This window comes from Triticum dicoccoides, chromosome 7B (assembly GCF_002162155.2).
Source record: "Triticum dicoccoides isolate Atlit2015 ecotype Zavitan chromosome 7B, WEW_v2.0, whole genome shotgun sequence".
Classification (NCBI taxonomy): domain Eukaryota; kingdom Viridiplantae; phylum Streptophyta; class Magnoliopsida; order Poales; family Poaceae; genus Triticum; species Triticum dicoccoides.
The window spans coordinates 776,444,108-776,458,105 of record NC_041393.1 but is presented as its reverse complement, the minus strand read 5'-3'; the positions used below and the strand labels follow the sequence as shown (position 1 = coordinate 776,458,105).

At 44.9% G+C, this 13,998-nt stretch overlaps 1 pseudogene; it reads right to left on the bottom strand.

Annotated features, from left to right (window-relative positions):
- Positions 1-862: 862 nt before the first annotated feature.
- LOC119336447 lies at positions 863-8,869 on the bottom strand (annotated as a pseudogene).
- Between the last annotated feature and the right edge of the window lie 5,129 nt (positions 8,870-13,998).

The window sequence follows — 13,998 nt, the reverse complement described above, 5'->3', positions numbered from 1 at the left end:
GAGGAGGAGGTGGAAGGGATCCCGCCGCCGCCGCGGGCCGGCCGGAGGCCGGCGGCGAGGGGAGGCAGACGAGGGTGGCGGCGCTTGGGGGAAAACCTAATCGCCCCCGAGTCGCCTGCGGGAGACGACGCGGGGGTCCAACCATCATCATGTATGTACAACAGTAGCAGGACTTGCGGGGAAGCGAGATGCCAACTTCGCCAGGGTCGCCCAGTTTCATTTATAATCAAAGATCATCCGTGCATATATATTGGGTGAAACAGACATATGCCGTGACAATTTCTCGACAAAGAAAAAGACCATCATATAATAACTTAACATATAGTGACCTGAACCTAAGCTAACAACAGTGTCGATTGCTGTGCTACCAGACTTTGTAGTTGATTGAAGTTGCCCTGTGTGAAAGAAGACACGGCGTGGAGCAGAGCCGTCCAGAAAGTTGATCTGCTCATAAAGCTCGCTCACTGTGCAGTGCAGCTAGCGTGCGAATGGAGGGAAAAAAAGAATAACTGATCTGCTCATCAGGTACGTAAAATAGAAGCTTGTGTTTTCGTCAAGCAGATGTGCATCTTCTTCTTACCAGAGCTACATATAAAAGGCAAACCCCGACCACAGAAAGAGGAAGCACTTTTCTTTTTTAGATTAGATTAGAAAAGGAGGATGTACCCCCGGGCCTCTGCATCTGAACGATGCATGCAGCCATATTATTAATTATTCACAAAGACCATACAATAAGCTCCTTGATGAAGGCGTGCCGAATTTCCTGGCACACTCAAAGTGAGCACCGCATGCAGAAAGAGAAATCACTTGATGGCAGCCTGTATGCAAAAATCAAATGGAAACTAGATGCATAAGCAATGCACAATAAAACAAGTGTTTGTGAATGAATTGCAAGTCACAGACGCATCATGCTCTTGTTCACATGAAAAAAAAAAAGGAACCATGACTGAAACCTTCCTTTGGCAAACTAACCTTACAGTAGAGGAGAAGCAAAGCAGACCAGCCGATCGAGGAACAATGAATATGTGACCAAAACATTACAGTGACCTTGCGAATTCTTCAGTGTAACAGTCTGCAGTCTCCATGCAGCTACAGCATTAATTTTTCTCTCAACCGCATCACGGTTTAGTGGCAATAACAAAAACAACATGCAAGGCTCCCTCACCGCCCTTCTGTAGCCACGTCCCTTCCACCGTTGGCGATTTGATTTGATGTAACCAAGCTGAGCAGCAGGATGAAGACCCATCTACATTCCGCCTGCTCACATCAACATTTATTTAAACTGGATGAGATACTACATACTAGTATATCACTCTGCATGCATACTGAACACTCCTTTGATCTGCCGTCTGTATTTTGGAGTACCAAATTGATTTAAAACTGTGAAGAGGACGATCTGATCTCACCTCCCAAGCTAGCTAGCTATCTATCATGCACTTTCTCCTTTCCCCGATCCGCTGCTGTCTGTGGATGCAACTACTATTGCTGATGCTTCTTTTTCCTCCTCTGCAGCCAAGCGGGTGAAGTGAAATTAGCATGTAATCAAATAGCAGTGAATTGCAAAAGGAGTAAGAGAGGCAAAGCTAGAGTGCGACCAAACACATTAACAGTTGTGCTGATTTACCTCTAGATTCAATCAAGTGCTTGGCCAGTACGTCCCTCACCCTGGCGGCGTCCTCGTCCACTAACTGTCGCACCTCCTCCTCCTCCTTCTCCTCCTCCTCCATGCCTGCAACTTCCTCCTCCTCCTCCCCCTCTTCCATGTCTATCACTATATTATGCAACATGCAGCACGCGTAGATTGTTTTATAAGGTGGACATGAACCAACCCCTCTGTGCAGGATCCTCCAATTGTCTTTCAACCTCGTGAGTGCAGCCATCATGATGGTTGATGCTGAAGAATGTCTCCTGTTGAACTCGGCTTGATAAGGAGGGAAATCTTCTGCAGACGGGTCCTTGTCTTCCAGGTGGTAAGGTGTGAGAAGCCAGGGGAGGAGAGGGTATCCTGCATCACCAATCATGTATTCCCCAACATCCAAGCCATCTGATAAATTCAGCTTACTGCCATTCAACACAGTACCCTCCTCGCAGGACTTGAAGAGCCAAGAGTCCTGCAAAAGGCTCAATTGGTTCATGCTACCTGATGCCCCCCGCCAAATGTTTGTGAACCTCAGATCCGGATAAAACACGGCTTGCAATAGCATGCCATCATTCTCCTGATGGTCATGGTTTTCTGATCCAAATGGGATGTGAGCTGTATGTACAACACCGCAACAGTTTGGCGGGCCGTGGATCTTGTCAAACTTGCGCTTGATCTTCTCCATTTTAGTGGAGCCAGGCCAGCTGCAGTGGTGCATTGCTCGGTCCCACATAGCCTCAACAAACACCTGAGTTACCAGCGAGGCAGTTGACTCCTCCACACCAAGAGAGGATCCTACGGTAACCGGCGACTCACCAGAGTTCAGCATTCTGAGAGCGACCGCCACTCTGTCTTGCAAAGACAATACTCTCCCATCGACAAAGGTGAGCTCCCTTGTGATCATATCTTCGAAAAATGGGATCCTCACCAAGCTGCAGACATAACTGAAGGTGCTTCTTCTCATTTTGTACAGAGACTCAAATCCTTGTGTGTCCACCATAGAAGACGATAAGGTTTCTGCATGGAAAGAAAAACATAAAACTGGTTACATCATACTCAAGATATGTTAAACTCGAGAAAACCTAGAAGAACAAGCGAGAAGACAAATACTCAGCAAGATGCACTAGGAAGGCACATAATATATCTGGTCATCATGCAATATGTATGGACGAAAAACAGGAGATAAAATCAAAAGAATTTATAAAATGGCAGGACGAGTGCTCAAACAAATTAAGACAAAGCTTGTATGTTTGATTTTCTATACCTTCAAATATGGTAGAGCTGCTAATATTGGAATCCAACTTGCAGTTGTCTCCACTTGTGTACAAAACATGCCATTTTCTTTTGTTGTATCCATCACGTGCATATGCCTTGACATGCTCCACTTGGCTGAACTTGTCCCACTCAGTGCCAGATTGTCCCGCGGCTACCGCAGAGAGCAACCATAGCTTGCAGAATAACTGCAAATGCCTTGCCTTTATATCTCGCATGTATTCTGGGAGTTTTTCGATGTTGTAATCCTCCAGGACCAGCACTTCGACTGAAGTGGTATGCTCCAGCACCTTCAACTTTGGGCATTTCCGAATGGTAAGCTTCTGCAGATTGGGGAGATTGGTGATCCTCTCCAGGTCGGCGCATCCATCCACTATAAGCTCAACAACATAAGGGAAGCTCTCAATGTAGCTGAGCTGCTTGACATGTTCTAGAAATAATATTTTCAAAGAGGTTGCATTGGAGGCAAGGCCCGGAGGAACATGCCTCAGTTTGCAATTTTTGAGCTGAATCCTTCTCAAACGGGGCATGGCTTGTACTTGCTCCTCCCACTCCCACTCCTCCCAGTCCACCATTCTGTCCAAGATCATTTCATTTAACCTTGGAAATGAAGCTGTTGTCGCCTGCACGAATCCAGTCCCAACATGTTTGATGCATGGAGCACGGGAGACCCGTAGAATCTGCAGATTGGGGAGCTGGCACAACCCATTGGGAAGTTGTGTGCAACAAGCTAAGTCACCAAACAATATACTCTTCAAGTTGTTGAGGGGGACCATTGATGTGGACATCATCCAGCTCGGGAGCTGCTGGCCAAAATACCCACTGATTTGAAGATATTCTACACCAGGTGGAGGGCAGAGCTTATCGTGAACCTTCTCAATTCGTTGCTGCTCTTCCTCAGAGACACCTTCCTTCTCTTTGACCAACCCATCATCTCCCAGTTTACTGGTGCAGCGCATGACTAGCATGATAAGATGCGTCTTCTCGCCGAGCCTAGCATTAACAGCAAACGAGGCAGCAGATACATTTTCTAATTCAGTTAATCCAAGAAACTTGAGGTGGGAAAGAGGTCCTAACTCGTCCAAACTGCACCAGTCACCATCCATATGGGCTCGAAACATTCTTAGTCTCCTCATATTTGTCAGACCACTAAACCCTCTAGGTACCATACTTGCTTGGGGAAGTGAAAGAATCGTCAGCTGGCCAAGCTTCACAATGCTATCAGGAAGATTTACCAATTTTGTACATAGACCAAGGTGAAGGAATTGCAATAACTTCATCTTGCCAATGTTCTCTGGAAGTACCGATATATCCGCATTTACTAGTGTCAGATACCTCAGGTGCTTGAGCTGATGCAACGATTCAATCAATGAAGCCATATTTGCAGATTCTATATGCAGAGTCCGCAAACTAGAAAAAGTAACCAATGAATCACCAGGCTTCATCTTAATCTGGACAGTTGAGATCAATGTTCTCACTGATTGCTGCGCTTGTAGAGATATCCAATCAAGTTCACCTGATTGTGATCGGCTAGTTTCTATGGACAACCGAAGAAACTTTTGTGAACCAAGTTTAGCAAGAATATCATCATCTTCGTCTTGAGCTACGAGTGCTTCATCTTTAGTCATATACTGAGCAAATGAGCGGACAACATCATGCATGCTGCAAACCGATAAATCAACATACAATTTATCTGGCTCTATAAGGTTCCTAGATATTAACTCCTTGTAGTACGTTCTTCCCAATTCTTCTAAATCACCAGAGTTTCCATGAATAAATCCTTCGCTTATCCACATTGCCACGACTTCATCCATATGAAAGATTCTACTTTAGGAAGAAAAGAATAGTATAAAAAGCACTGCTTCAGGTAAGAAGGCATATATTCATAGCTTAAGTATACTGTGTGGTTGAGATCACCGGGCATTTTAGTTGTTGACCATTTAGAATCATCCAAAACCTGCTGCCAGTCACGACATAGCCCCCCTTTTTCACGCAAGATTCCTCCCATCACTTTAACAGCAATTGGTAAACAACCACATTTCTGTATAATTTTCAGTCCGATATCCTTCAGCATATTGATGTGGTCTTCATCTATCTCACTTGAGCATACCTGCAAACATACAATACAAGGGACTGATGCAGTTAATTAACTATGTACCAAGATCCTCTAAGGCACTCAATTTTACTCCCTCTGCAAACTAATATAGGATGTTTTAGATAACTCAAATAGTGATCTAAAAGGACTAGTTGATGTGTCTGTCCATTTATCAAGGTATGATTGACTATGTAGAAGAAAGGTTATTAATCTATTTACTTATGTTTCTCCTACATCCAGAAGATTTCCGCAGTAGCTTGCATACTTTATGCCTAGAAAACATTTTTTTTTCTTTCCTTTTCCTTTTTACAAGATGGAACATACTGCTAGAAGAATATACTCTCTCATCACTGTCTATAGGAAGTACCTCCAAATTTAGCAGAAATCGTATGTTTTATTCATTTTCATATTTTATGGTAACGAGAAATTATCTTATCTCTCAAGCGCCTAAAATGCATAATACTACGCCAAAAATTAATTACTAGATTTGTGTGCAAATTTTCTAGCAAAATTAGTGCCAACTTCTAGTCTAGTTATTTTCATGCTATATTCTTTTGTTGTACTGGCAGCGGTCACCAAATTATTATTTTTCTGTCTTAAAATAACTTTTCATTTATATTACCTATGACACTGTCTTAAAATATCTTCATCTAGATATTCACAAAAGGTTACTCACTACATGAACATACGACCCATGTTTCTTCACTGGTAGAAACGATACATACATAATTATCCAAATTTCTAATTATTTCTCAAGCTTGATTAAAAAAATCTAGGTGTCTTTGAATGTGTCTGAATTAGTGTTGTGGCATATTTCCTTGTTTAGCACCATGCTTTGTTGGCACTTGCAAAGTAATCTTAGCCTTAGAAATTTACTGACAACCTCTTACCTCCAAGAGGTAATAATACATAGAAGTCACTAAAATACACGTAATTAATATCTCATTAGTGTGGGAGCATCCTAACATTTCTCTTAATTACATACATAGTATTAAATACGTAGATGGAGATAGATTATTCACTTCACTGAAAGATTAGTATTTAATAAGAACATACCTGCTTCTTGAGCAATGACCAAGCATCTTCAGGCGCTAATATGTCGACATGGTGGTACGGCCAGATAGCTTTCACCCCTCGGGCAACACCTTCATCTCTGGTAGTGATGAGGACTCGGCTGCCTGAAGCAGCAGCATTGACTAAGGGTATTTTCAGCACGTCATCCCATGCTCTATGGTTCCACACATCATCCATTACCAGAAAGGTCTTGTGGTCAATCAATGTGTTCTTGAGGGTTTCATGAAGGCTGGTCTTTGCACTTTCAGGTGGTTGGGCATCTCCTCCGGCTTCGATGATGGCCCTTCTCAGCAGATCAACATCACTGAAGTTTTGGTTGACGCTCAACCATATCTTTTTGCTGAATTCACCTTGGATTGCCTCGTCATTGAAGACCTTCTGGGCAAGGGTGGTCTTGCCGATCCCACCAACACCTACGATAGCAACCACCTTGATGCCATTGTTGACATCCTTTCCCGTCTGCATGATTTGGGGCACCAGTGCCCTTGTGTCTTCTTCAATCATGTCTCCAACAATAGCCGATCGATCAAAGTCCCCTACCGTCTCCCGGCTAGGATTGCCATGATGAGAAATGTGAACATTGCTGCTATGATCCTTATAGGACCCGAGATTGAGGAAGTTGAAAGCAGCACTTCGCTCCTTGATGTAGTCAAGCCTCTTGTTGAGCGCCTTGATGCGGGTGCCGATCTCATGAGCATGGGAGGGATTGCGCATGCAAAAGAGCAAGGGGTTGAAACACCCTGCGTCTAGAGTAGTAGATGATCCACGCTCCATGGCCTTGAGCTGACAGAGGTCGAGGATGTCGGTAGCTTCATACATGGCACGCTTGAGCTGGCCCACCCACTCTTGAACGGTCTCATCGGTGATGTTCCTCCTATCAGCATCAGCCAAGAAGTTTTTGAGGTCCCGGAGCTTGTCGGCCATCTTGTCGATCTCGCCGGAGACGCCCAGCATCGTCCCCACACCATCTGCAGCTAGCTGCGCGAGCATGTGTCCCACATAGGATGCAAATGCATCCAGCACCATCGCCATTGCACTTGCTGGCTGTTGCTGCAATAGTAAAAGTGAGGCGAAATTCAAGTGCTAGCAGGAGAGACAATGGAAACAAGCTGGAAGCTTAATTAATAGCAGTTTAACGCAAACTAATCTTGAACTGCCTCAGCAACCAAAGAAATATATAGCAGTTTAATCTACAGATAAATTTTACAATTGGACATTTTACCCTGACAATTTAACGGTTTAACCTTATCTACTGAATACAGACCCTCACGTATTAATCTTAACGCTCCCCTGAATTGCCCCTCTACTGATCTGCATACAGCTTAAGAATTTCAAACGGGACGCACACCAATAACAATACAACAAGTAGAATCAGGTAGCAGTCAATAATCTGCTTTCCAAATACTGAAGGGGGGACAAGAAAAAGGTTAGAAAAACAAATAAGAAGCCTACAAAACTAAACTTTGAGATGGATGGATGCCCTGTTTCATTTAGATCTGGAGAGAGAGCAGGAAAAAAACAAGGTGGAATTCAAGTAAAAAGGAGGAAGAAGTTGAAGTAGGTAGGTGAAAGTAACCGTGCAAGGAGACAGATTGATCTTGGACTGCCTCACCAACTGAAGAAAATACAGCAGTTTAATTTCCAGTTACATTTACTATTGAATTAATGGAAACTTGCCCTGACGCCTATTATCTACTCCTACATAACACTGACCCTCACTCATTAATCTTGTTCAGATGTTCATACAGCTTTAGAATTCAGACAAACAAACAGGCTTCTGATGGCCAAACAGCAATTTCGATCAATCAGATTTACATGCCACATTTTCTTTCAGAGGTTAGCTGCATAGCTACAAGGATTTTTACATATAATAAATAAACCTTTGAGATGGGTGGATGCCCTGTTTCATTCAGATCTGGAGAGGGAGAGAGCAGCTGAATCATGGTGAAGAAATGTAGAGCAAAAAGCGAGGTGAAATTCAAGTAAAAAGGAGGAAGAAGTTGAAGTAGCTAGCGTGCAAGGACTAGAGCAGTTCAATTTTGAACTGCCTCACCAACTGAAGAGATATACAGCAGTTCAATTTTCAGTTACATTTACTATCGAAGTATTGGAAACTTACCAAACTGACACTCACTCTTTAATCTTATTATGTGCACATGTAAACATGTGCATATAGCTTAAGATTTGAGACAAACAAACAGGCTTCTGATGGCCAAACATTATTTTTCATCAATCAGATTTACATGCCACATATTTTTTTTCAGCTACAAGAATGAGGTAGCAGTCTCGCTAATATAATCCCCTTTCCAATTAATTACTAAAGGAAGGAGGAACAAGAAAGAAAGAAAGAAAAAACAAACCTTTAGAGAAGGACGGAACGGATGCACTGTTCACTCAGATCTCAAGAGAGAGCACCCCTGCTCAATCATGGTGAGTGAAGACCTCCGATGCAGAAGCTTTGCCGCGGACGGCGACGGAGGGGAAGCTCCTCCTCCCGTACTCCGGGGCGTCGCCTACGGGAGCGGCATTTGAGCTCCTCGTCGCCTCCGCGCACAACAGCTGAGCTCCTCCGAGCTCTGTCGCGCCGCCGCAGCCCGCAGGAAATGGCAGATCCGCGTCGCCACCGCGCGCGCAGCAGAAGCAGATCCGCGTGGAGCAGCCGCAGGAGGCAGAGCAGGTGTGTCTTCAGTCTTCTCCGGCGGCGGCAGAGCAGATGTGAGTGAGTGAGGTCTTTGGATGGATATTTTTATTCTCTCTGAGAGTTGAGAGTTGGTGAGGTCGTCGCCTCGTCTGTCTTTGTTTCTGGACGCTCATGTAGTAAATGGCATTTTTAGTCCTTTCTTTTCTTTTAAGAAGCATTTACAACCAGGCTTTGCAAATCCATCCCCTCAAATGCCCACATACGCAACAAGATACACCCGTGTACAGTGACCAGTCACGCCTCAAATTAGCCACTCTGCATCTGAGTCTCTCATATTTCGACCCTAAATCCATACAAAGCATGCAAAATAAATCCTACATACTACATACTATGTACTGCCCTAGCTAGCTAATATTCGCCGTCGGAGATGTCCAATACGTCGGTGCCGGTCACCGGCTAGACGGGCACGCAGGAGGGCTCCAGCTCATCATCCTCCTGCTCGACCTCATCCATATAGGCGAGCATCTCCGCCTCCTTCGGGGACACCACCTCCTGCCGGTGACGGCGTCTGGCCTTCGCAACCGACCCCGAGCGGAGGGAATCGATGATGGCCTGATGCTCCGCTTGCAGGTTCGCGTCGTCAGCGTCCCCCACATCCTCCTCCTCATCCTCCAACTCCTCCGGATCTACCGCATCCGAAGGTACCCCCCTCCCCCCAGATCAGGGCTTCTCCTTGCCTGGATCTGCTCAAGGAGCTCGAGCCGACGCTCCGGCCTTATTAATGGCTAGCTCCTCACCCGGCGGCGTGGGAACATGGCTACTAGGCGGACGGGGAGTGGAAAGTGGCGGCAGCAGCGGGCAGGCGGAGGAAATGTGGATGGTAGGGTTTCGGTGCCGGCGGTCGACTTAAATAGTCGGCTAGGCACTACGCGGCCCGCCGGAGTAGCGCCACACAGCAACATCGGTCCGGCGGAGGAGACGAGCTTCGAACCGACAGGTTTCCTGGTGTTTCCACGTGGGACCCCATCGTCAGTGTCGGCGCGCCTGGTTAGGCACTACACGGCCTGCCGGAGTGGCGCCACACGACGACATGGTCCGGCGGAGGAGACGAGCTTCCAACCGAAGGGCTTCCGGGCGTTTCCGCATGGGACCCCGTCGTCAGTCCGACGTGACGGGCGCGTCCGGATGCCCCCATATCCGCTCAATATTTGGGCTGTATATAAGGAGTGCCGGTCAGCCCGGCCGTTTGAAGCCCATTTGAGGCACCCGTCTGGATCAGATTTTCGTGTCCGATCAATGACCGGGCGGGCTGCCCGGGCGTTTGAGCTCGGTTTGGGCCCCCCGGCTGTAGATGCTCTTAGGTTTGACAGCTATTTTGTGAATCTGATGGCAACAACATGGTAGTTTCTTCATAGAAAATAGGACGTTTCGGTGCCCAGGCTCATCTGCACCCGGTTAGAAAAAAATTCATAAAAAATTCAAAAAATTCTAATATTTTTGTGCGATAGACAATTTGATGCATGAAGCCCGCTACAAATTTCATGTCATTCGTAACACAACTGGGACTAGGGGAGGGGAGGGGGGCTTTAGTCTCGACCCTTTTGTCCCGGTTTCAGAAAAGGCTTTCTGAAACCGGGACAAAAAGCCCGTTTTCTACTAGTGTATGCAGGGTCGCATGAATTCATGAAGGGCTTCAGCCAGCTGCTCAAGGAATCCACCTTCCTTCGTGTCATCAACCTAGAGGGCGTCAACATCGTCGAGGAGCTGCCCAATGAAATCGGGAACATGCTGCACCTACAGTACCTCGGCATCCAGTGCAAGGGCTTGACAATGAAATTGTGATTGATGTCGCAACGATGCTCATCCCACTGCGGCGGCTACTTTTGGCGGTGCATCTTTAATGACACTGCTCCGGCCATGACGGTCTCTGGACATGTGGGGTTGCCGCGATGAGGTGGCCTTTTGCGTGTGCGGTGCGGGCCGCCGACATTGCGATCCTCGGTTGATGGTGGTGGTTTAGATCATATTGGCCAGACGGTGGTGACTGCTAACTGTTTTGCAGTGACTTCCTACGGATCCACGACAGCGAGGTTATCAGAAAGACTTCAGGAGGTGTTATCTCTTGATCCGGTGGATGACTTTATGTGGTGTGTTACAAACTATGGACAACGACTTGATGCATAGGAATGTTTTGTGGAGTGGCGCCGGTCAAATTGTAGCTGCTGGTATTGCGGAAAAGTGGTGGCGACAACACATGCGCGACTTTGATGGTGATGTTGTGAGCACCTGGTCTCGAGCTCCGGGGTGAAAGCCTAGGTCAGACCCGAGTGGTCATACTTGGCAATGGCGATGTTTTCTATGTCGTTACCTTGTTGGAGGCATTGCTCGGATATGTTCAAACTATTCTTCAGGGTGAAAACTTTGATTCTGGCCTTTGTGGCTCGATCCGGCAACGGCGGCGCTTGAGTGTCACCTCCTTCCTGAAGGCGTTGCTGTTGAAGAACATCAACCTCCATGTGATGTCAATGGTTGGTGCGGATATGGTCTTAGTTGTAGTTTGTCCATGGCTGATCTGATCGCTTTGGGTTTTTTCTTTCTCTTCTCCACGCCTATGCATAGCTTTTGGTCTTGTGACCTTGCTAGTTGTTGGCATTTTTTTACGTGTGTGTTAGGATGGCTGTGTGCATTCTAATTATGCAGAGGCCGGGTGTGTGCTCATATTGTATCTTCTCGATGCTCCATTTGAGCCAATAAAATTCACCCTTGATCGAAAAAAAGGTCGATAGGCGCATATACTGGTGGAATAAGATGTTGGAGAGCACCAGGGCCGGTCCTGACATTTCGGGGGCCCGGGGCGAAAATAAAATCCGGGGCCCTTAACATTAAACAATAAAAGAATAATTTGTATTTTGACCTTGGCACTTGAACATCCAGAATCTGTATAAACCGCTTTTCAAATTAGGACATAAATTAGTACTAGGTAAATATGCAAGCATAACCTGGACAATAAGCCAAAATTTTGACGCTCTCCCTTTGATTCGAACTCTGAATCATGCCAGACCGGTTTCTTGGTTAAATGTTAATCAACTTGACCAAAACAAGCAAACAACCATATCACGATATTCAACAGGAAATTATGTAGAACTTCAACATTGTTTTTTTTTTTTTGCGGGTGAGAACTTCAACATTGTTGAAAACTGGTTCTGCCTGAAAATAGACTAATGTTTGCAACACAGAAATTTACAAAAAATTTAAAAACTTATACAACAACACTGTTCTAGATATATATCTCCAACTAGCATTAATCTATATTGAATAAATTGGTTTGGATTGGAATGCAATCCATAACCATTACAAATTTGATTTTGGTGTTATCTCGAAATTAAGCTGGATTAGTATCTGTTTTAAAAGCATTAATCACCCTAATGATTGGATTATCAAAAACAATTTGTGGCATCAACATCAATTAGCAAACAACAAATTTAGGGGGCTATAGGGAGTACCAAAAACGTTACCTTTGAGCTATAGAACACGGAAATTCATCGGCGCGGACGAGCTCGCGCGCTATCGGTATCTAGAGGCGTTCGTTTTCATCGAGATGCGTAATTTCCGATGTGGGACCGATGGGTGGTTACGGGGAGTTAATGTGTGTGCGTGACGGGCACTGACGCCGTGGGAGACGGTGTTTGTGGCCGACTGCAGATAGGTTTGACGGCGATCTAGCGACGGGTCCTGTTATCACTGGAACGGGACGCGATGGCCGGCCCGCTAGATGTTTTTAACCCAGCCCACGGGTACGTTGTTCTGTTCCCCATTCGATCCCCAAATCGAGAGAAGAAACCCTAGCGGCACAGCAGTGTTTCCTTTAGCTTGTCACAAAATCGGAGCAAAGAGATCAGTTAGGTCGAAGAGATGGCTTCGATCCATGGTCCATGTCTGGATCGGAGCAGATAGATCAGTCTGGATCTCCTTGCGCGCAAGTATCATCCTCCCTCCCCCGCCACTGCCACTCCATGTGCCTGCTATCATTTTCCCCCTGTTTTGAAACTCAAAAAAGGAGACTAAGGGAAAATGTGCCCAGCCAGGAATCGAACAAACCATCTCTCTATTGGTGGCAAACTCCACGAAGCACTACACCACCGCCCTGACTTATGAATATAGACCTCCTTTCTATCTTTTTATACATATAAAGGAAATTCTGTGGGTTTTCCACTTTCCTTTTTTGTTTCCTGTTTTGTTTTTTTACTTAAATGCGTGAAATGTTTACAAATAGACAATATTTGTTTTCTAATTGGTTAACATTTTCTTTAAATCGATGAAAATTTTGAATTTGATTAACTTTTTTTCAATTTCAACGAACTATCTTTCAAACTCGATTATCTTTTTTTTAAATGAATGAACCTTTATCATTTTAACAAACTTATTTTAAAAATCGATGATCTTTTTCTAAAATCCGAAGAATATTTTCAATTTGATGAACTTTTTTCAAATCCAGTGAACTTTTTTCGATTCGATGAACTTTTTTTTATAAAATCCGATGAATTTTTTTTGCAAATCCAATGAACTTTTTTTCGATTTGATGAACTTTCAAATGCAAAGGACTAATTTCAATTCGATGAACTTTTTTCAAATCCGATGAACTTTTTTCAGATTTGTGAACTTTTTTGTTCAAAATCAATGAACTTTTTTAATAATATATGAACTTTTTTCACATACATATTCAAAATTGTGAAAAAATGGAGGCCGGTCTTTTTCCTGAACCAGCACCACAGCCCAGCCTGAAAAAAAAAACAGCGATGCGAGTGTGTTTTTCTTCTGCGAGCAAGCGAACCGAAGAGCGAGGGAGCGATCTTCTTAATGGGTCGCGGCCCATGGCTGGTCGCTGTAGGCGCCACTTCACTAACGAGTGCCTACAGCGCCCAATAGGAGCTCCCGGTGGAGTGACCTCCCCATTAGGATTTGAGAGGCGGCGCTGCGCGTATGTGGATTATAATTTTGGGCTATGCCCTTCTGCTCTGGATTATCTGGGCACGGCCTACGGCCCATGAAGCCCATTTGTCTTGAATCATCTGACAAGAAGAAAATGAATTAACTATGTGTTGCCCCCACTTTCCTTTCGTTTCTTTTATTTATTATTATACTCCCTCCGTCCGGAAATACTCGTCGGGGAATGGATATATCTAAACATATTTTAGTTTTATTAGATACATCCAATTTTATCTATTTGTGCGACAAGTATTTCCGAACGGAGGGAGTACACCAGAAAAAAAAATTCTT